Here is a 23,181-nt window from a genome sequence, read left to right as displayed (position 1 = left end):
ATGATCTATATATTATTTGTGTGTGTGAACAGAAGTAAATAAACAATGCAATGGTTAATTTAAACTTAAGAAAATCAATACCCAAATGCTACAAGACTGACAAAAGTCCCTCATGGCACAGTTATTTGTAACAATACTGTACGACTTAACTAACAATGTTTTCTTTTTCAACATTTCACAGAGTTGCATCAAACAGAGAAAGGCATCACCTGATCATGGAAAAAGCTGTGTGCACATGGGCATGATTGACAGCGCTAAGAACCTCCTCCTGCTCTGAATAGTTGTTTCTAGTTAGCACTGGGAGAAGGCATAGACATTTTTCACAGATTATCATACTATCATGGCATGACATAGTGACCTTTTTAACAAATAGTAAAAAAAAATAGACAAATGATTTATCTGTTTCTATCTGCTAAAAAAAACCCTGGTTTTATGAAGATACCTTTTGGTGCATCTGTGTTTAATTGGCACCTTAGGCCTGTAAATATAAATATTTAGGTATTTCATTTTACCAAAACCTTACATGTGGAGTTTAATTTCTTGCATTGGGCTTTAGAAGACAGCAGATGGCAGCAGTAACCTTTTGATTACAATCACTGCAGCAGCACAACAAATTTGTCTAAATATGCTCAGCCCTCCAATTAAACAGCCTTTGCAGAAAATTTCAGATTGTTTGTCTTGTGGAAACTGTGAAAATCCAGTCTCAGTTTTTTCTAACATCTAACTTTTGAGAACAAAACATATAGCACACATGTAGTAGATTTATGACTCTGCACATATGTGTTGAAAACACTTTGCCTACACTCCACCTCCACCAAGCTGCTTGAGCCAGCTTCATCACACACACAGCCCTTCAACACAAAATAAAACTCAGCTGCTGCATGCCAACCATCTCATAAATAGTCACAATAATTTCATTTAGCATCGATCAGGATGGGTCTTGAAGGCCATTTGGAAGGCGTTGTTAGTTTTTCATTTATTAATTTGAACAGCCTTGAGCAGTGAGTCACTCCCAAGATGCTGCGGTGGGGAACAGGATGGGAGGAAAGTCTCCAACATATTCAACAATCAGGCCACCTTCCAAAAGTTTTATGGTAAAATAAGAGCAGATTTGTTCAGATTTAAAGCTTTCTAAAAGACAAATATTTTTGGACTATGTCATGACCAGAATTGGATAGTAACTAGTTATTTAGTTACATTTACTTGAGTAACCTTTTTGAAAAAATTTACCTTTAAGAATACTTTTATTACGATGTACTTTTTACTTCTACTTGAGTAATTTTACTATGAAGTATCTTTACTCTTACCTGAGTCAAATTTCTCTATTTTCTTCCCACTGAATGAAAAACATGTTTTAAAATTCATCAGACACAGAAACATAGCTGCAGTTTTTGTTAAAGTTTCTTAAGTTTTTTTATTGAAAGAAATCAATGAGAAATCAGGAAAATGTTCTTTGTTATTTTCTTATTTTTTGTTACTTATATAAATTATTATCATGTCAGTCTTTAAAATACCTAAATTTCCACTTAACTTTATATTTTGGTTTGTCTGATGATGTAATTTTTAAATATTAAATGATTGATAGTTTTTATCAGTTACTCAGTTCTTGAGTAGACTTTTTACCAAATACATTTTTACTCTTACTTGGGTAATTTCTTGGACGGACACTTTTTAGTTGGTAAAAATATTTTGATAGAGACAAATGATTTATCCGCTTCTATCTACTAAACAGAACTACTTACTTACTAATAAGTAAGTATTTCTACTCTTATTAAAATTTTGGGTACTCCGCTCACCTCTGGTCGTCACAGTATGAAACAGATAATCTGTGAAAAAAAAATTGAGGTCCTCTGGCATCTCCCAGTGCAAACCAGAAACAACCAATCAGGGCCAGGAGGCGGGTCTTAGTGTAGTCAATCAACCTTATGTACTCACTGCTAAATGCGCTATTGGCAGAGAAACAACTTATTGTTACAGGAAAGGTGGGGATGAACATGGTTCATACAGCATGACTGACAGACTTGCAGATATACCTGCTGCAAATCCCCCCCTAAACGAAGTATAAAGAGGAGCTGCATAAACACACGTTTCAGATTTCATGAATCTTTTTCATTTAATTTCACAATTATATGATTATTTGTGCTGCTCTGTTAATAAAATATATTGAAGAATGTTAAAGGGGACCGATTATGAAAAATTTGCATTTTGCTCATTTTTGTACTTCAAACCTTTCTACTGCTTCTAAAAACAAACCAAGCGCTTAAGTGGTCAGCTGGTTTTACAACTGTATGCACTGTACAATGGCTGTTGGAAAAGACAAGCATTTTGTTGTTGACTTACCATCCAGAAACCACTTCCTGTTTTCTTGTAGGTTGCACAGGAGGCTCCACTTTTGTTTTTCAAAGATGTATGGTTGTATAATTTCACATTTATTTGGAGCCATTTTTGCGTGTGAGTGTAAACGTTGATTTGGGGACGTGGCCAGCAGCAACTTGTTTAGATTTAAAGTGACGAGATGCATGAAAACAGCTCAATCATCAGACTGAAATCTCATTATCTCAGAAGGATTTTGTGCAAAATATGTGATGAACATGTTTTGTATCACTCATGTTCAAGCAAGCATAATAGGTCACCTTTAAAATGAAAGGCATCTAGGAGTGTGACGACTTTTAGACTGTCCATTTGGCACAACGTGAAAAATCTTTTTATTAGATATTCCTACAAAACTTTATCCCTCTACACATCCTTATAACTGTTTGTCCTGCTTACTTCACGACCGCCAGATGGGACATTTTTACAAGTTATTTTTTCACAGGCTCCAAAATTAAAAATGGAAAAACTTCTGTTTTCTGTCATGATGGTCTATGCCAAACATTTGGGTTCATTTGCTTTGATGCAGAATGACAAGTGAGCATGAGAAAAAGCTGTCCTCACTGTCTGACGTTTTCCTCAGCGCTGTCTGCCCTGGTTAGCCGCTCCTATTTTATTTATCTGCTCTGTCTGATGCACTTAGTCCAAAAGGAGCCATGGAAATTCTGGCTGTGCTTTGAAATGTTCAACATAAATGACACAATCCTGCAAACCCTTGACTGATTGGGTTGTTTATCCTCATGAGACACGAAACAATTCATCACTTTATAGGAGGAAAATCAAGTTTAAGGGAAAGTATTACACAATCTGGGTTTACATCATTAATTAAACCCAGAATTAGGTCAGTTTCATTAACAAATAGGAGTTGAGGTAATTTAATTGTCAGCATCAGGTAGATTATGTGAGCTCCCTCCTGCTGGGGGAAATGTTTGTGTGTGCAGTGAGATTCTTTGCCTTGTGGGGACATAAATTACCGGCTTCATCTTTTTACTTTGGTGACAAAAAATGTGAGTCACCAGCTAATAAAATATATCTAATTTCTCCTCATTTGCAGCATTACAGCAATTCTGAGTCTTGTTTGGACTAAAAGCATTGTGAAAGCCTCCATTTGGGTTGCATAAATAATGATTAGAAATAGAAATTAAAAAAAAAAAACTTGGCGTTTTCTGAGTCTCTGGAACTGCCTTCTTCTTTGTCTTCAAGGAGCCAGACTTTATTGTATTTTTAAGTTGCAACAGACTTCATATAGTTTTCCTGTTTGCCTCATGCTCAGCTCTTGTTTCCAGCCATTTGAGAAAAAAAAAGATTTTTTTCTAAAATTGTTTTTTAGACAGCATTTAGTTTCAAACAACTAAATGCAGACTTGTGAATTATTCTGACACATTTCTAACAGTTTCTATGTAACGTTAGTTTAAGTTTCCTTTTAAAATATGTGAAAAATGTCTTTTTAGAAACTATATATCCCAGGTAATGGTCGATATTAATCATAGAGATTAGAGCTATTTTCTAAGCTAATGTGGGTTTGCTTATCTAATGAATGTTTTGGCTCAAAAGTGACTTCTTACTAAAAATATTATACTACGTACTTTATTTCTCTGACGGATGGTTTGTAATTTATAAAGGTAAATATTTTACAGAACATTCAGTTCACTAACAAGGATAAAATAAATATTTAAGAAGATGTATAAAAAAGAATAATAAAGAAGTAAAATGAGTTGGTTGTATACAAGGTTCTGCTGTTAGAAGGGAGTTTTCCTTTCCACTGTTATGCTCAGTATGAGGGATTGTGTACTGTACTGTAGCTACACCCGTTAAGGAGGAAGGATTGCTGCAAAGTCACTGTCTAGATGCTTCCTTAAATCCACTGAAGTTCATTGTAATATTTTATTGCTGGTGCTTACAAACTGAAATGTATGTAACTAATTTTGATCCTGGAAGAAGGGTTCTATATGAGAATAAAAACCTTTTATAATTCAGGAAGGGTCGTAAATATGCCTTCAATAACAAACTTTTGGATATATAACTTGATACTGTGTCCAAATACATGCATTAAAGTTAAAACTTTTCATTCAACTGGTGCAGATCATTGCTAATCTGGACATGATCTTCCACCAAAGCTGGACAGATAACCGAACTGAGCTGCAGCTGATGCATCACCAGGTGACTAATTAAAACAAAATTATATCAGGTAGTTGCCTCAGAGATTTTAAATCTGTCTGATTGTTAAGAGAACAATAAATCTACTTGAGATTGACAAAATTCATTATGTTTATGTTATAAATACTGAACCTCCACAAGCTTTAAAAGAGGATGGTTTACAAATTAAAAAAAATACCAAAGTACAATCAGAAAGAGATTAAATTGATGTTTTTGAGAGAGAATGTAATATTGTTGAATTTGATTTATGAGTTTGAAGCTGAATTACTGGAACACCAGAACGGGGGATATATTTGGCAGAAACCAAAGACATCAATCAGGAAAAGAACCTTGAATTGGAAGTGTTGGGGTTGAAGTTGCTTTGCTGGATCAGGATCTGACCAGCTCACCTTCATTGATTACTGGGTAACAGTGGGTGCTTTAGAAAAATGGATCAATAATTGTTTGCATTTTTTCCCCTTAATGAACAAAACAAGAAGTTCCCAGCAGAGTTTATTTGTAGATCAGAAGGATGCAGGTTTAAAAAGTAAAATGCTGAGAAGCTGGGGGAAGAGGGACCCCAAACACTCACACATTATACTCGCCTCTGTGCCGGTGGGTAACTGGGATGTCCTCTGACGTGATGTAAACATGAACGTGTGTGTGTGTGTGTCGGCGGACTCCCATCAAAACCAAGATGGCGGCCGAGCGCTCAGCCGGCTCGGCTCCGTGACTGACAGAGGAGGCAGCCGCTCTTCCTGCGGGAGTAACGGAAAGACTCCGAGGGAAAGCAGAATAAAACCAACCGCGCGAGCAGCGCACCTTCACCCCGCAACAGAAATGCAGCTGCTCCGGTAAACCACCGAGTGAAGTTCCGTGTGAGGACCGATTTGACGTTTCACAAGCGGGTAAGTAGGGAATGATGAACCGTTACTGAGAGACTGTGAAGGGATTTACCGAACAGCTGCCGCCGCGGCTCAGGACTAACGCACGTTATGCTAGCGATGTCGGTTTGTTTAGACGTGTTCATTGTGCCGCTGATTTTATCCTCATTATATAACTGAGCCCTCCTTTCTTATGTTTAGCCTGGAGCTGAGCGTTAATCCACAGGTTGTTTGAATTTAATCAATTTGAAAGAATCTAAATTTCAATAAATTTAGCAGACAAACCCATATCAAACCCGATGTCACCCGGTTTTAAACCCGCTAAGCGTTCAGTTCAGAGCTAAAAATAACCCCCAATATTCCATTACCCTTTCTACACTCTACAACCTGAACGTCTCTTTATGTTTTTCATTAGCTTTCCCATCAGAGAATGTGTAATCTGGTGCAGAAGTTGCACTGATTGCATGTGTTGAGTGATTTGTTGCTAAGACTGTAAGGTATGTGAGTGGGAAACAGCATTTTTAAAGCTCTCAGCTGGTGTGGGCTAAAATGAGCGATACAGTAAAAGGGTAGAGTTTATGCAAGTTAAGCTTAGTAAATAGTAAGCATGTGAAAGTTGAAGATGTGTGTCATATTAGCGCTGCAGAACAGAAACTCAACTCCATCACTGAAGCAAAGGTAGAGCAGGGGCGGCTCAGACATGAATGGTGCCTTGGGTGGGCTGACCTCTACTGGCCCCCCAAACAGCCAAATACATTCCCGGTCTAAAGCTTTATTTTGTTTTATTAAAATTTGATTTGATAGACCAACACAAAGCAGTGTGTTATGGAAAAGTGGAAGGACAGTCATTAAAAAATGTAAAACATTTAGCATTAGCATTAATGTAGGTATTGACTAGTGTTTGTCATCAGTATTGATTTGACACCATGATCTGGTGCTGCTTTTTAGCTAGTTTTTGTCTGATCACTGCCCAATTACTCATGGCAAAAACCTCCACAAGATTCCCAAGGTGGATGACTGTCACAACTTAAAACAATAAACTGTTAGTTCACTCTAAACCCATAATTATTTTCATTTCTTAAGTCAGTCAGTGATGACTGCAGAACAAGTTAAGTAAAAATATGTCTGCTCCCCTTTTCGGGCTAGCTAGACGTAGCATGTAATTAACAAAGGTGTATTAATCTCTTGTAGTGTATTTATTTATTTCTTAAACTTAAGTAAACCTTTGTCACCAAGTTCCTTTAAATCTCTTTTTGTACCCATTTTTTGACCCTCAATTCTTGTTCTATTCAGTAATTTAAATTGATAAATTGAGTTTAAAGATTTTTGTGTTTAATCTGTTGCAAGTTGCAACAGATTTAGAAATCTAAAAAGTAAAAAAAAAAATCTATCAATCACACAATCTGGTAATTGATTTAATGCTGTGAAATGTAACAGAAAACATGCAAACAACATAGGAAACAGGCAACTTAAGCTCGATTAAGGGAGCTGGAGTCAAACCCATAACTTTTGGTAGAATTGTGCAACACTAAAAAGTGTAGTTTAACCTGAATAAATAGAAATAAAACACAAAACCCCATTTAATTAATGCTAGCATTAAAAATAGTGCTAAAAAAGTAGATCATGAACCTAAATAAAATAAAATGTAAAGCTAAAAATGCAAGAGAACCAGATAAAGTTGCTCAAAATTTGATTGGAGGATAATAATATAATCAAATCTGTATAAAATAATGCAGAATAAGAGAGAAATCCCCCTTGTCCAGCCACAGTTTAAAACAGGAAGAATGTACTGTAACAGAACTGGCTAAAAAAGGAAGTAATACTATAATACTTTTGGCAAAATATGAACTACATATACTAATTTTCTAACCCAAGGGGCTTTTCCAAAGCATTCGAACTCTGGGACTTTTTCACCGTTTCTCACTTTGCAGCTACCAACTTTAATGTATATTACTGTTTTTTTGTCAAAACACTGTATGATTGTGAGATAGGAGAAAAATAAATAATTTTAAAATGTATTTATATTCCAAAAGACCCACTCTTCTGGATGAGAGGAGCTGGAGAAAATATCCCATCTGTTTGATGTATCAGGCGTTACAGAAACAGCTGGTAGAGTTTCAGAGAGAGCAGAGGGTTTCCTTCCTTGCTCATTTGCCTAACATTATTTTCCAATGTTTCACAGGCTGGGAAGCCCTTTCAGATCTCCTCTAGTGTCAGAAAACAACCTGCAACCATTCAATTTAAACCTGATTTTTATCAACAAAGCAAAAAAACTAAATCTTTCTCCAATTCAGCATTAAAATAAAAAGAAATTATTATTTTACAAGCAGTTCAAGAAAGCCAGTGTTTGTGCTGATAAAAACATAAAAATAAAGAAAAATGACTTGTGGAACTGCAAATAAGCTATAAAATGTTTACAGATACTTTTTTTATTTGCATGTTGGCTTATATACCCAACTCTTGATGTCCATTGGGATGGACATTCAGCTTTGACAAAAAACTGCAATTTAATGATGGGAAATGGTTTCAAAATAACTTCAAACACAATCACTGGAAATATTTTAAATTACAAGAGGAATTTTAATAGGCTACCATGAAGTTAATTTTATAATTTTTAATGTAAAATAGACACTTACTCCTCCCCATCTCTAGTTTCAGAGCAATGCTTGTCTGATGCCAATGTCCAATATTACTGGCACAGGTAGGCAGAGTACCCACAAATTAAACTCAAGTCAGGGTAGTGATACTTCAACATATTTTTACTAAAGTAAAACTAGAAAGTAGCCTTCCAAAAATTACTCAAGTAAGAGTAAAAAAGTATTTGGTAAAAACTCTACTGAAGTACTGAGTGACTGATCAAATTATCAATCATTTAATATTATAAAATTACATTATCAGGCAGATTAAAATGTAAATGTATATGTGGAAAGTTCAGCTATTTTTATGACCAAAATGACAATAATTCATATACGTAACAAAAAAAAAAAAGTCCAAATCAGTTTCTTTCTTATGAAACTTTAACAGAAACTGCAGGTGTGTTTCTGTGTTTGGTGAATTTTTGGTCAAAACATGTTTGTTTTTCATTCAGTGGGAAGAAAATTTCAGAAATTTTACTCAAGAGCAGAGATACTTCATACAAGGTTTCCCCCAGTGTAAGGCGGGCCACTGGATGAATCACTGCCCGAGCGCCCCAACCACCAGACTTAGCAAGTGTTCTGGAGGAAACCTTGTTCATAATAAAAGTACTCAAGTAAAAGTAAAAAGTACAGCATAGTAAAAATACTCCTAAAATATTTTTTTTTCTAAAAACATACTCAAGTAAATTTAATTGAGTAAAGGTAACTAGTGACATTTACTAGTAGTTAAATGTAATTGGTCATTATAAGACATACTGACCAATGCCTTATTGGTCATTGGTCAATAAGAAGTTAGTCATTAGCAAGAATCATTCAAATGACAAAATCCCTTTTTTTGTATTTGTTTAAACCCAAAAATATATAATGTCCATTCCAGTGGACGTCAGGTCTGAAGGGGTTAACACCTCAAAGACGTAACCTTTACTTTATACATGCACACCTTTTGTTTTTCAACTTTTAATCTCATTGAGATTGGAAGATTGTGTTGCTTTTCTGCACGTTGGTCAAGTCGTTGACCTTCTGTCGAACTGTTAATGTCCAGAGGGCAGAGCGTTGTCCTTTTATAATGCCAGGGAGGAAATAAAGGTCATACTGGAAATGAAGGAATGCTGTCTGACTGAAAAGGGCCAAATGGCGCGCAGTGTCACTGCCTGACCTGGTTGTGCAGGATTTACAGCGGTGAGTGAAACATCAAAAAGAGCCGGCTAGACAGCTAGACTGTGTCTGCTCAGGTGATTGAAGCCTCAAGGTGACCCACATTCTTTGATAAAACCAGCTGTCTGTCCGTCTCTGGTGGCTGGGATGGGTTTTAATTCCTCGGGCGCGCAGTGGCACGTTATTCCGCATCCTGAGTATACACTGAACACAAACAAAACGGAAAAACAAGCTGACTCTACACACTGTCATTCTCCAGAACGGGGCAAAAGAACCCGTTTCTTTTTAAAATGAATCCAAGAAAAACATGGAGGTTTGTTTAGGGATGCACTAATCCACCTTTTTGACCAATATCTGAAGTTTAGTATTGTCCAATTCGATACAGAAAAATAGAGCTGAGTTGACTTTAAACATTTAGTTTTTTAAGTACAGACATAAATGTACTGAGTTACAAATTCATTTGGTAAGTCTGCACCAGTACAGCACACTTAGCTTAGCTTCCCAAACTTGGTCAAACATGTAAACGCAGCGCAGCTGTAATTTGTTCAGTCAGTGCAATTAGGAGTAGAACAGCCAATGTAAATGAATAATAAAGAAACTGACAAAAACAATAGGTTGACTACTGTACTGTTATCACTACGTGTTAGATACTCTGTATGCTAACGTAGGCCAACAGCAAGCCAAACTCAATTTCATGAGCCAGGAAGCTGAGCGTCTTGCTCCTTTAATACGTTTTCTTGACACAACTTGAGCAGTAGTGTAGAAAGCTCAATGAAAAGTTGAGTGAAACTACAAGAAACAGAAAAACAAACATACATCAGCTCTGAATACAAAGAATAAACCTCTTGTGTCTGAACAGAATTAACCTGAGCTTCAGTTAAAAAGCAGTTATGTAGCAACTGTTGCTATGTAAATAAAAACTCAGAATATGGCTTTTCTAGAACAAAAAACATTTAAAAAACAATCTCAAAATAAACCAACAAAACAGACAACACCAAAACAGAAGATTGACTCACAGCCATTGCTTTCGGAGGTGCAAGCAAAGATTGACAACAGAGGAGGTGCAGTTCACACCCTAACAGGCAGGCTCTCTCTCTACCAACAGGTATTCCAAAACTGCAACAGCCTCTGATACCCACAATGCACTGTTCTCTAAAAATTCTCCTCCAAAATAAAACACAGAGAAACCAATAGAACTCTTTTTAAAACTAATCAAAACATCCCCAACATCCAGCCTGGGCAGAACAACTACCTTGGTATAACGTAAAATAACCTTTCAAATGGTTCAGAAAGAGCAATTAGGAATTCTAAATATAATGTAAAATAAATAATAAAGCATGACATCACTCAGACTGCAAAGCATAGAACAAGGCTGAATAGATCCACCCTTATAGATTGGTCACATTATCACCAATACCTGATATGGATTTCTTTTCAATATTGGGTCTGATGCATTGGATTGGTGCATCTTTAGGTTTGTTGTTAACACTATGGCTGGGAAATAAATTGATTTAATTATTTAATCAAATTTTTGGTTTTTGAAGTTTTAATATTTGGAAAATGGGGATATTTCCACCAATGCTCTCCTTGGGTTTCCATAGTTCAAAGTGATGTCATCGCCTCCAGAGCCGCCATCTTGTTTGACAAATGTGTTTTACATCTTCTGTTTATTCGGACTTTAATTCCGGTCAACTCTACGACGAAGTATTTCAGTATTTTTGATTATGAAAATAAAGTCATAATATTAAAGTTGTAGTAATATAAGACTAAAGACAAACTACAATAAAGTCAAAATAATACTAGAATAAAGTGTTAATATCACCAGAATAAAGTTGTAATATTTGGAGAATGAAGTGAGAGTTTAATATTTTGTTTATTTTAGGTGAAAATAACAATTTAATGAGGGATGTTGAGCGTCTTGTGAAGTTGTACTGCAGTATTGGTTTTAGGGATAAGGTATCCCTAAATTTGAACTCAACAGGATCAAATTATTTGAAACAGTTGAGAAAACAACTGAGTCTATTTAAAAAAAATTACACAGACTGAGCCCCTCACGTTAGATCTAGATAACTAGAAGCTTCTTTCTCATTAAAACAAATATTTTCTCGTAATTTTGACTATATACTAATAGTTAGACAAAAAAGTTTGTAGTCTGACCCTAATTCTCCTCATAGAACTCCCAGGAATGATTGAAATAAAATCCACTTTTTGAAAATATTTTCTGTCATTTGTAATTTCTTTTTCGAAAACAAAGTAAAAATTTTTAAATTAAAATTGGATCTATTATGAAAAAAATCTTAATTGCATGCAGTGGTTTTATGTTTTTGTAGGACAGAAGATGAGCTCTCATATCAAACTTCCTCATTTTCATTTGATGCATTCAGAATTAATGTGAAAAGCTCCTTCCTCTCTCAGCAGGTTGTCTCGTTATGAAACGACTGCAACACCATAAAGCGATTCTCATGTGAAAGCAACATCAGCCTGTTCTAGCTGGTGATAATTTTAGCTTTACGAAACACGAGGGTTATTAAAATTACTGAGAAATTCGGCTGAGGAAACTGGGTTGGATGCAGCTGGAGCTCAAAGAAGAACTGCTGAGATTGAGCCACAGTTGAAGTGATTTGCATCCTAGTCTAGTGAGGATTGAAAAATTGTTTTCAGTCCTCAAACTTGCAGTTATTTTTATTTTGTTGTGTTTAGAAACCAGCTATTTATTTAAACAGAAATAATTTCTGGTCTGAAAATGATAGCTAAATATAGTCATAATGTTCATCACATCTATTTGGGGATTTTGTTAATGGTAAGACTGTACAACTTTAGTACTTAAAAAAAACAATGTAGTGCAAAAGATGTATTATTTACTCAAATTTACATTTCATTGGACTACTGCATTGTAGTAGTCCAATTAAAATGATTGGACTACTACGATTAATCAGGGCTGAAACGATTAATCAGATTAGTTGTGATTAATTGATTATTGAAATAATTGTCAACTAATTTAGTAATCAATTAATGATTGCTTGGAGTGTACAGACTCAACAAAAGGCCATTTGCTGAAATAACAACACACTCGGCCCAAACTGTACAAAAAATAAATACGTTTTGCAGTCAAGATAAAAAATATCTAAATCTTTAAATATGTTCTAATTTCACAAGGTTCAAAATTAAAAAAAAATTATTAACCATTTGCTATCTAATGATTAATTTGTTGATCAAAAATATAAGAGGTTGGTCAGAATAATCAATAACTAAATTACTCTTTAGCTGTTAATGTAGGTGCACAGAATGATGCTGCCATCACCATGCTTAGCAGTATTTTCAAGTTTGGGAGCTTTACTTTGACTCCTCCTATTACTAGGGCAGCAACTAACAATTATTTTAGAATTTAAACCAGGTGAAGCTAAAACTTCCACTTGAAGAGTTTTGGGTAGGATAAGCTTACAACCAAATGTTTGTTTTTTTTAATCTCAAATGCAAAATGTATATATTTTCTGCGTACTTTTGTCTTAGTTACTGTTCAGAGGTGTTTTTGAGTCTGTACTCTTCAATAAACGATTAATCGATTACTAACTTAGTTGAAGCGAATTTTAGTTATTGACTAATTACGATTACTTGTGATTAATCCAAAACATAAAATTGGTTTATTCTACATGAGCAAAAATGCTAATAAGAAAGTTAAACTAAGATTAATCAACAAGACAACAGACAGATCAAGGTAATAGCTTGTAATGTACATATTGTAACGAAGGCTTGTTGACTTTGACCTTGGATTCTCTGCCGGATGGTTTCCTCTGGGAAAATCATCGCTGTGACTTAATCAGACCCAAAGCTCTCAGCCTGTTCAAACAGTTCAGTTTATTTGTGGGCACGAAATCATTGTTTATACCGCGAGTTTGTTGTAACACGGCATCTCGTTTCCCTGAATACACGGAGAACGCCGCAGCTGCTCGGAGATCCTCACAAATTTCAACTTCCCCGATCGATAACTCATTAGAAAAAACTAACAATGACTCTTTCTAAGTGTATCAACATGCTACAATCTAATTCTGTTTAAACAAGTGGCTGTAGAAGCTGAACAAATGGCTGCAGTTGCTATGTGAGGCTGGCAGGGAGACAACTCTGCCAACGACTGAATACAAACTGCAATAATAGTCCTCTGTGTTTGATATAAGGCTAAGGACTTTTTCTGTATGGAGAGTGAAGAGTGCCAAATTACAATAAATAAAGTAAAAAAAAAAAGTAAAGCTACCATAGCTGAAACATGAAATACTTCCCTCTCTCTTGCTATTTTTAAATTTTTATTAAAACTTCTTGCTGATCTGTGAAATGTGACACTGAGACTTTATCGAGCTGGAGTGTTGACAATTAGTAGCAAAGTACTGCATTAATTTTTCTTTTATATATCGTGCGTACACTGCAAAAACACAAAACGTTACCAAGTGTTTTTGGTCTAGTCTCTAGAACAAATGTCTTGGTTCACTTGAAATAAGACAACATTATCTTAGAAGCAACTTTTCAGTTAGATATAGCTGCTTGTTTAGAGTCAATAATTTCTTAATATCGATAAAAAAGTAGGAGTTCTATTGGCAGATTATTTTTCTTATTACAAGATATTTTACCAATGTTGCAAGAGAAATAATCTGCCAATGAAACCAGTACTTTTTCATCATTAAAGTATTTACTTAAAATCAGAGTTGGGTAGTAACATTTACTTGAGTATTTTTAAAAAAGTACTTTTAGAGTGTACTTTTAGGAATATTTTTACTACGCTGTACTTTTTGGTTTTTCGTTAGTAATTTTATTATGAAGTATTAATAAAATTAATTTTCACTCTTCAGTAAAATTTATGGATTGATTTGGGAAAAAAAGTTTTGCCTGATTTTATTAGTTTTTACTTATATGAATTATTGTCATTTTTGTCCTTAAAATACCAAAATTTCCACTTAACTTTATATTTTGGTCTGTCTGATTTTAAATATTAAATTATTGATAATTTGATCAGTTACTCAGTACTTGAGTAGACTTTTTACCAAATAATTTTTATTTTACTTGAGTTTTTTCTTGCATGCATACCTTTTACTTTTACTTGAGTAAAAACATGTTGAAGTAGTTCTACTCTTACTTGAGCCGAATGTTTGCGTATTCTGCCCATCTCTTTTAAAACAAACTCCTATATCTTGTTGAAAAGTTACTTATAAGCTAACTTTGTGTTATTTTAAGTTTACTAAGATATTTGCACTAAAAACAGACATATTTGGTTAGATTTTGTGTTTTTGCAGTGCACATTGAAGATTTAGCGTGTCATGTTGTCAAATTGGCAGCTAAAACCAAAGGCAGTCATCAGTTTTTTGGGATCTTCCTCGCATGATGTCATGTTGCAAAGTGTCTATATTCAATTGATTTGTTTGCAGCTGGGAGTTTCTGCATTTCCTGATATTCTGCCTTACGTTTTTTTAGAAGCAGAGTTGAAATGGAAATGATAACAGGCATTTCTGTACAGTAATGATTTGTCTTTTACTTTGGGTCTTCTTGACCAAGAAAAGGCTGATCTATAAAAGAGAAGCTGCCAAAGAACAAATGAGAATAGGATTACGCGTTTCTGGGGAATACTGTCCACAAACGGTAATTAGCTTAAAGAATGAAGAGTGTTGGAGAGAGGCAGGGTGTGCCATTGTTTAGTGGGTGGCCTCTGCTTTTCAATTGGAAATGTAACTTTTGTTAAGTTCTAAAATCCTTTATTTTTCCTAAACAGCAAAGTCTATAATCTGTAAACACACAAACAGTGGGAATTAATCTAGTTCTGGTTCTGGTGGAGGTACTTTCCCCTATTCTTTCACATTCTTCATTGCTATCTCTACATCAAGATGGAACAGGCGGAGACTGTAATTAATGTCTTGTTTTAATTAACCTGCAGTAAAAATAGGCTTTCTTGGCGTGTTTCAGATTCAGTTTTCCCCACTTGGGGGAAGGATTTATGAGTTTTATTGGATTCTACAGTGATGAAGTCTGTATTCCTCTGCTGGTGTTTGTAAGCATGAAGCTTAATTCCCTGCTGTTTCATTCTCGTGATTCAGGGAAAAGAAAGGAAAGCCAACGCTGGCAGCTAATTTCTTTATTTACATAAATAACTCTGGCTCAAGTGATGCTACAGTCCTGGTTTCTGGCAGCCGAGAGATTAAAAGATCAAGCCAGAGACCACGAGGCTGGGCTGTGAGATCGGGTTTCATGGAGACTTTGTGTTTAATATCCCCAGATCTCTGCATTTCCTCCAGGCTAATACTGGACACACAACTGGGATGGGAAGACCTCCTGTTGCACTCAGCAGGAAGCTGAAATGTTGCAACTACTAATGCAAATTCACTTATCATTCACAAATTTTGACTAGCAGTTTTCACCTATCATCGCAACTTTTCCACAAATCTGACCAGTCACCTTAAAGTTTTCGGTGTTCCTTTCCTTTCTGACCAACTAACCACTGCAACTCGGCTGAATTTTGACCAATCCCCTCAACCCGCTTCTAATTTAACTTCTAACGTCTCTTGAAAACTGAATCTGCAACGTAAAATTTCTAAGATTAATCTCAAAACTTCTGAGTTTCTTTCGAGCAAATTTTTTTAAAACTTTTTTAAACTTTTCAGTTTTCTTTTGGAAAAATTCTCAGAACAATCTCAAAATTTCTGAGAATAATCTCAAAACTTCTGCATTGTCCCACCAAATTTTTGACTTTATAAACTCAGACATTTTCTAGTTTTTTTCTAGAATATCTCTGAGATTACAGCTCTTAATTTGAAGGAAAAGTCTGGAGGAATATTACAGAGTTGTGTCGTCTGCTGGCTTCGTTTGGGCTTATTTTGTAGACCTGGTTGCTTATTTCTTTCCCCAGATCTAGCAACCCTTGCGCAGGATTGAATGAATGCAGCATGGATGTAATTATAGGTGGGATGAAGATAATCATGAGGAGCTGGATGAGAGTTTTTCTGCGTTGCTTTTTTTGGCCTTTCTCAACAGACGTTTTCTATCCCTTTTAACTTTTTACCCTGAACTTGAATTTAATCCGCTTCAGCATCTCTGGGTGTTGATTGAGCCCAAAATTACTTCTTTAGAAGGAAAAGGCTCTGATTAAAAGTGATGTGTAAAGACTTGATGTTGCAGGAAGACAGAGGAACCGAAGGCCTGTCGCTCTCTGCTAACTAGAAGCAGATGTTGGACTTCCTACTGGCTTATGTTTATGTTCTTGAGCGCATTCCTTCACACCTCCACGTGTCTGCCCTGCTGCGGCTGTCTGGGTGCTGGATGTCTATTCAGCTGCGGCAGAGCGGGCCGGCTGGCCCGCAGCAACCGCCGTCCTGAGTCCCTTCGGTGGTTTTCATTGGCCTCTCTCTCTATGAAGCTGAGACAGCTGGAAATTGTTCCCCCTGTCACTTTGGCTCAAACTAAAACTCTTGTGAAAGTGGACCGAGGGCCTGAGGGTCTTGGACATCTTATCCCACTCCTCCCAGAACTCCAACTGGGAATATAAGTCAGCGAGTTTAGGCAGGGAAGCTTTGCCGTGGAGCCAAAGTTTAAAGTTTGAGTCTCCAATTAAAATCTTGTCAGACTGTTGCCAAATGTTCATATATCCTGAAGAAAACTGAATAAACAGTCTGCAGAGTTTTGTGAATTACAACATTTATTATTCGGCAATCCATAAATTGAAATTCATTCAGTGTGAAGGAACAGCTCATTGTTTCATCCTGCTTTTTATTAAGAAAAGAAGAAATCTGCTCGACTTCGATCTCTGGGCGTTGCCCTGGAGTTTCTGGTCAGTTGGCATTCAGAAAAGTGCAGTTAGCCAGAAAATTCAAATATTTGGCAGCAGATTTTAATTTGTGGACGTCAGACGCGTTGTGAGTCACGGCTTTACATCATCCGGGCGCAGCTCCTTTAGGGGAAACCAATAATTATTTACATGTGAAGAATAAGGGAGATTATGCAGCACTGTATAGGGGAGTTTTAGGTTTAGTGCCCAAAATTTGTCCCGTTAGTCACAGCCTTCAATGCATTTTGTCAGGTTTTTAGACGATAAATCAACACAGACCATGAAGTGAATGGAAAGTGATGCATGGTTTTCAAAATGTGGTAATAAATGAAAATCTGAAAGTGTTGCATTTAGTTACTCTTTTGTTCTCTAATGCTGTTAAATAAAGTCCTATGCAACCAAATGCATTAAAAACGTATCCTCAAGGAAACCAATGCTCTGGTCAGATGGTACAGATATCCAACTATTTCCATACAAAACACCATGTGTGGCAGGAAACTATCACTCTACATAACTCTGAACTCATGCAGCTCATGTCCGTGAATCCTTCAAGTTGTTCTTAAATTAAATTGACATTAATCACAGGTCTTAGATATTTCCACGACAGGACTATTTAATCATATATTCTTGCATAGTTGCTTTCCTTGTGGGACTTTTCTGTTGACGAAGTTTAAGTTGTTCTGTAACTGGAGGGTTGAGGCTACTGCTAACTAGCTGCTAATATACCCTTGGTAGCTAACTAGCTACTAAGGGTATAATTTTGATACAGCAACAAAAGATGAACATTTTTCAACTTGTCGTGTTGTATGTCTGAGAATTTGTAACAGCACTTAAAAGATGATGTTTGTTCTTAAACTGACTGACTTTGAGCCGTTAATAAAAACAAAATGGAGAAATATTTGGTGACTATTACGTGACAGTTTATCTGAATACTTTTGCAAGATGCTAAATATTCTTTATTTGGATTTTGATGCAAATGGCGCCCTGTAGGAAGAAAAATCTGCAATAAAACAGCTCATATACAGTCTAGTTTGATTTCAAGGTGGCTTGATCATCTTTTCGTAAATTTTGCATGTTTCAAAGTTTGGGACTGTATAATCATATTTGTAGGGCTGCAGCTAACAATTATTTTAGTGATTGATTAATCGATCATTCTGACGATTAATTGGATTAAAAAATGGCACATTCTACAGATTTTTGTGTAGCCACTTAACCCTTTTTTATTCTGTTGCTGCATTTACATCATGCATTTCTGTTCCTCTAGTAAATCTGATCCAGCTGCAGCTAAAACTACTAATTTAGAAGTTTAGACTAAAACATATTTACAGTCGTTTTTATCTTAAATGCAAATGGGTTTTTTTGTTGTTGTTTTTTTATACAGCTTTGGCTTAGTTACTGCTCTGACTATGTTGTTCTTCCAGCAAATGGCCTTCTTTGTGAGCCTGTGTACTCCAGTTAACAATTAGTAATATATATCAATGCTGCTGGCGCTCTGTCCTTCTCTCGCACTTCCCGCTGCTTAGCAGTGGGTGTAAGGTTACATTGTATTTCAATAATTGATTAATCACGATTAATTGTTTCATTCCTACATATTTATTATAAATCCCTCTCTGTCATGTGTCTCGACAGTGTCCTTCCGTGTTGATTTCTGCAGACTGCTGGTTCTTCAGCAGGCTGTCCCATATATGTGGCACATATAGCTGCACTTCGTCCTTATGTAACAAGCCATAGTATTCCTGCTTTCTGCGGCTTTATATTTTTAGCAGGCGAGGATGCTTTCCAGTCTCCAGGCCCGTCATATGACTCTGAGGGGCGTAAGGTGATACTGTGGGAGGTCTCTGCTGCTCTCATCTGTCAGACTGAAATGAATTAGGTCATAATCTATTTTATAGTAAGCTGAGTCTTCATGTAAAAGTCCCTCTTGTTCAACCAGGAACGTCATTTTGGAGGCACACAATGATATTCCAGCAAGTTTATACTTCAGCTTTGAATACGATTCTCAACTGAATAACTGCAGGATGGCTTTTTTTGTTTTTAGTCATTACGACAAAGCCACATGTTTTTGGGTTTGTCATAATTTCTGCTTGGCGCTATATCAGTGAAAAACAGAGAATGTGTGGCCATGCTCTTTTCTCTGCACGCATATGTTCCCGTTGCAGAGCTGTTAGACTTTCCAATGCTTCGGTTTGCTCACATTTTTAACAAATAAATTACTCTCCCGTTGCGTATTTCATGTTCTGTTCTGTTCCCTTCTTACTGAGGAAAGTGTGTCCTCTGACACCAGTGTTTTCCGATCTTGGAACAGTTACAATCCTCTTCTATTGCTCAGACAGGAAGTGGGGCGCTGACTGTGGTCTTGGACTTGGTGTCCTGAACAGATGTGTTTTAGTTCAACCAATTGGACTCCCCACTTTTGCCAACATTTTGCAAAGTTGGTCAAACCCACCTGGACTTTGTGGACAGAAAGACAAGTCTTAGGGTGAATTCAGACCCTGTAATCAAACTCCAGTCCATTTGTCTTGAAAGTCTGATTTGTTTGTGGAAATGTAAATACGCAATCAAACTCTGATGTAGACCAAAAAGCGAACTCTTGTCTTTCTACAAACCTTGGTCTCAGTTGGATTATAGTGAACTCTGTCGTGGTTTGAATGCCAAGCAGACCGTGCCAAAAGCAGGAAGTGGACTACAGCGCAGGGCATTCTGGGTAAATCCGGCCTAAACAAAGCAAGAGTCTAAGGGTAGAGGGTGAAACGGTTCATAGTCTTACCAAAGACAAAAGACAAATCCTACAACCGCTAAAATCTGACATCACTCCATTTTTGTTAACATTTCGTGAAGAAGGAAGTTGCGGTCAGTCTCTTCTTCAGAGGTTTTTGTGTCATTTCCCTCAGCAGTTCATGGTGCAGCGCCCCCCACAGGCAAGGAGGGGAACAAACCAAGCCATTAGTTTGGTTTATTTGATGCAGTGTAGTGTGAAAGAGAAACACAGCAGCTGGAAATTTAATAAATGTTGCAATTTGAGTCCCAAATCAACCGAATCTACCAAACTATCAGGTGTGAAAACACACTTAGTCTCATCTGACCAAAGCCCCCACTGGTGTGCTAAAATTCCCAATAAAATTAAATGAGCTCAATGTGTTAAGGTTTTCCCAAACAACCACTTGGTATGTAGATGGCATCTTGTAGTTGTTATAGAGCCTTAGTGACACCAACATGCTTTAAAATGAGTTTCCATAATTTTGAGTTTCCACATTTTGAAATATCGCATTAGAACAGATTGATGGAAATGGCACAATTCAAACTAGCTTTCTACACATGTATCCTCGTAGTCAGTTGATGGAAACCCATAATTAGCTTTTTTTGTGACATTTAAAAAATTTCCTTGAAATTCACATGACAAGTGGATGGAAACAAAGCTACTGTTAGCTGGAAGCTTTGTAGATGCTACTTCACTTGCCGTCAAAGATAAAACTTATCAGACTTTGTTACAAATCCAGTTGTTCGAATAAATGGTCTGACTGTAGATCAGGCCAAATGTAGGCTAATAATAAAATTCCCTGTAGATTGTCTGACTTACACTCACTTCTACTACACTTAAATAATATGCATTTCTATCTTTCCCATTTTGAAAAGTGGCTATGAGAAATGAGCTGTTATAGGACTTTTTTAAGGGCCAAAAATCAATCAGCCAATAATTTTGGCATCAGAAATCTGGTAATAACAATTATTTCTCAACACTGAATAAATGAGATCAATTTAAAAGCTGTATTTTTCCATTTCTTTCTGTGCGAGTCTTTTATGTGTTTCAACACTTTTAATGCCTTTTTGTCAGTGGTGCCAATTACTGTGGAGTGGAGAGGGGCTGTACAGTTAATAGAATATGTCTGTAAATCTTTACACCCATACCTTCTGCTTTATCACAGCTGTATAAAAATCACTTGGAACAGTAAATCAGCAGTGGCTGTTTTCTCATCACGTTCCCAGAGTGTGGAAATGATGAGGCAAGATGTGTTTGTAATCTGAGCGCGAGAGCCAGAACACACTGAAACAGCGCCTTCTCACCATCTGTCAATAACACAGCAGCGGCAACCAGGCCAGCAAACACACGTTGTTCTCTGTTTAAACCCCTGCAAGGACTGTTGTATTTTAGCAACAAACACGCTTTATTCACTAAATGTCTGCAAAGAAACAATCATTATATTAGTGGAATGACATGCAGATTAGACTGAATCAACCAGAAACAGAAGATATAAACTTATCTGGACCTGGAGTTAATTTTCTATCCATAGGGTGAAATATTTTTGGGTGCCAACATGCTAAGATCAGTTTACAACTGGTGAAACACAAACTGTTTTAAGGCTGAAACGATTAATAGAATTAATCATGATGAAGCAATTTCAAATAATTGTCAACTAGTTTATTAATCAATTAATTGTTTTAGTATATAGACTCAAAAAAGGCCACTTTGTTGAAAGAACAACATCATTTTTCATGGCAGTAATTAATCCAAAACAATATATATGTATATACACATGCACACAAACACATATACATTTTGTGTTTAGGCCAAAAAATCATGTCTGTAAATATGTTCTATTTAGGCATTAAAAATGTTTATTAAGTAAAATATAAATTTGGGTGTTTGTTTATTTGGAACTGTAATGTATTTCTAAAAAAAATGGATTAAGTGGTTACATAAAAAATTTGCAGAATGTGCCATTTTTACTCGATTGTCAGAATAATCAATTATTCTGACGATTAAGTCAACCAAAATAATAGCTAGTTGCAACTCTAGTCCTGCGTTTTTGCCTTTTTGTTTTTAAACTAACTGCAAAGTTTTGCTTTATTCAGAATGATGCAACAAATTGCTCCTACAGCTGTCATGATCCAAATGTGGTTACGGCATCCTTCATCCCAGGAGAATACAGGCAAAGGATGAATGCAGCCCACTGAGACTCCTTCATGTCCTGAAGGTTTCTGTTGGTGAGCAGTGAGGCATGCTGGGAGATTACACCACACCCGCCCCAAAAATTACAAGTCTGCAGAGAGTGAAGGAGGATAATCATTCTGGGTTTACTTTAGAGCATGGTTACCCTGGAAGACTGGGGGGAAAAATGGGTGAAATGCCTATTTTTTATGGGAAAAAATGTTTTTTGTAAAGCTTGCGTTGTTATATTAGGACTGAAATGATTAATCGATTGCTGTCATAATCTTAAACTAATTTAGTAATCGATTAATCATTAACTGAAGTGTGCACTCAAAAAAGGCCATTTGATGATGGAACAAACTCACAACAGTAATTAAGTCAAAACTGTACAAAAATATATACATTTAAGATAAATTTATTTCTAATATTGTATAAAAAGACTTGAGGTTAAATGAAAAATTTGTAGAATGTGCCAGTTTTTTTTATCTGATTAATCAATTAATCATCAGAAATGTGATAGATTAATCGATTTATAAAATAATTGTTAGTAAAAGTCCTAATTGATTCAGATTAAAAACACAAAAGTGAAGGATAACAGCTTGCTGAAGCTCTGCAGCAGCACACGGCGTCTCCTGCACCAGCTTCTCCTCACCCCATTAATTTTCCTCCTAAATGCAAATGAAGCCGTTTCGTGTCACATTTCCACTTCATTTGTCCCACTTCCTCTGTATTCCTGAAATACCCTCTGGTATCGTGACACAGCCAGCAGTCAGTGGTCATCTGACCTGCTGCTCCTGCCCTAAGGAGGCTCTCTGAAGGATTCGTGTCGATTTCTGACGAAGGAACTTCATGAAATCACGAGGATCCCAGGTTGAGACGCGCTTTTCCAATATTCAGACAGGCTTTCTGTGTCGTCTGAAAGATATGAAATGTATATTTGCAGGTCTGGGAAAGACTGGAAACGGGAGGAATCTAGGAATATGTTAACATTTCCTGTCCTTCTATCTGTCCATACGTACAAATGTCCTTCCGTTCTTCCCTCCATCAGTGTTCTTTCTCTCCTCTTCCTCTCTCCTTTGTCTGTATTTCTCTCTGTTTTTGTCTCTCTCTCCATCTGTCTCTCCCTGACTCTTAGTCTTTCTTTTTCCCTCTTGCCATCTGTCTTTCTGACTTTCTCTCTGTGAATCTGTTTGTTTTTCTGTCTATCTCTGTCTTTATCTCTCTGTCTCTGTGTTTTGGTGTTTCTGTCTTTCTCTCTCTTGCTCTCTACCTCAG

General features: G+C 36.3%; 1 protein-coding gene across 9 annotated transcripts in view; it reads left to right on the top strand.

Annotated features, from left to right (window-relative positions):
- The first annotated feature begins 5,090 nt into the window (after positions 1 to 5,090).
- Positions 5,091 to 23,181, top strand: part of LOC106953207 (C-myc promoter-binding protein-like) — a 69,710-nt gene continuing 51,619 nt past the window's right edge. For 5 of the 9 annotated variants that reach the window (XM_015041806.1, XM_015041804.1, XM_015041805.1 and 2 more), the window contains exon 1: positions 5,092 to 5,414. The gene's annotated coding sequence lies outside the window, so the exon portion shown is untranslated. Of the gene's footprint in view, positions 5,415 to 23,181 lie in introns of all 9 variants that reach the window. The other 4 variants (XM_015041802.1, XM_015041800.1, XM_015041808.1 and 1 more) reach the window with 2 other exon arrangements.

Source organism: Poecilia latipinna, unplaced genomic scaffold, assembly GCF_001443285.1.
Source record: "Poecilia latipinna isolate Pla-1442-1.1 unplaced genomic scaffold, P_latipinna-1.0 Scaffold569, whole genome shotgun sequence".
In the NCBI taxonomy this organism is placed as follows: Eukaryota; Metazoa; Chordata; class Actinopteri; order Cyprinodontiformes; family Poeciliidae; genus Poecilia; species Poecilia latipinna.
The sequence above is the reverse complement of the archived record's forward strand: the minus strand, read 5'-3'. Positions and strand labels throughout refer to the sequence as shown.